This window comes from Garra rufa, chromosome 1, assembly GCF_049309525.1.
Source record: "Garra rufa chromosome 1, GarRuf1.0, whole genome shotgun sequence".
Lineage (NCBI taxonomy): Eukaryota > Metazoa > Chordata > Actinopteri > Cypriniformes > Cyprinidae > Garra > Garra rufa.
In genome coordinates this window covers 80,591,713-80,592,761 of record NC_133361.1, presented here as the reverse complement: position 1 = coordinate 80,592,761, position 1,049 = coordinate 80,591,713, and the positions used below count along the sequence as shown (strand labels likewise).

The following is a 1,049-nucleotide window of genomic DNA, read 5'->3' as shown; positions in this document are numbered from 1 at the left end:
CTTTGTGAGTGTAAAGACTAGCTGATTTGCATAGTTTATCAAAGTGCTTAAGCATGAAACACTAAATATTTTCCACTATCTTGTAGTGCAACGGTAGAGTGTCTGGCTCCAAATCACCTTGAGGTCAGACGACCTGTTTTTGATCTCCTGAGTATGAAGTCCAAAATCAAGAATGTTCCTTGAGCACCGTATATTTACCGATTTGCATTCTGTGTCAAGGCGGTTAAGCAAAATACATCACCTCTGGGTTCAGGACCTTGTGGCGCAAAGGTAGCGCGTCTGACTCCAGATCAGAAGGTTGCGTGTTCAAATCTCGTCGGGGTCATGTGATTTCTTGTTGACTTCTAATGTGAAAGAGGTCCTGTTGTTGTTGTGTGCAGCAGTGGTTTCCAATCCCAATGCTCTGTATGTCTCCCTTTTTAACCACACCTGATTCAGATCATTAGCTCGTTAGGAGAGAGCTCCATGAACTCATCTGGTTGTGTCAGAAAAAGGAGACGGACAAAATATGCATGGCCGCGTTTTTCAGAGTCACCGTAACCCTAAGTTGATTGTAACTCTATTGGTTTCAATGCGTCTACGTTGTATTAAGGATTGCAATGCTTTTTGGAAACACAGCCCAGAGCAGGGGGTCACCAGGATCAGGATTGAAAACCACCGGTGAACTATGATAGATTTGTATCTTGACCTGTTACTTTTATTAAGCCTGAGATCTCATGATATAACCATTCCTGTCATTAGCCGTTTTTCCACTGTCGGGCCAGTGCGAGCCAGTGCTAAGAGCGTGCCGGGCGGGGCTAATGGCCTCGAGTCGCAAGCACCAAGGCCAAAAGTAAGCTGCGTTTCCACTATCGAGCCAGTAGCCTCGCTGCGCAAACCTAAAGCCCGCCCGTTACACACCTCTTTGGATCAAACGTCACGAAAGCCCTTCCCTTTCAGCGGGAAGATTGAAAATATGTCAGGTGGGCCACCGTAGTGTGATCATCGAACGAATAAAACGGAGAGAGAACCGAAGCGGCTGTTTTCCTGTATTCTGGGTGAAAGATGAG

General features: G+C 46.1%; 1 non-coding gene across 1 annotated transcript; it reads left to right on the top strand.

Annotated features, from left to right (window-relative positions):
• The first annotated feature begins 253 nt into the window (after window positions 1-253).
• Window positions 254-325, top strand: trnaw-cca (transfer RNA tryptophan (anticodon CCA)). Its single transcript has one exon. It is a non-coding gene; the product is annotated as a tRNA-Trp (tRNA).
• The last annotated feature ends 724 nt before the right edge of the window (window positions 326-1,049 follow it).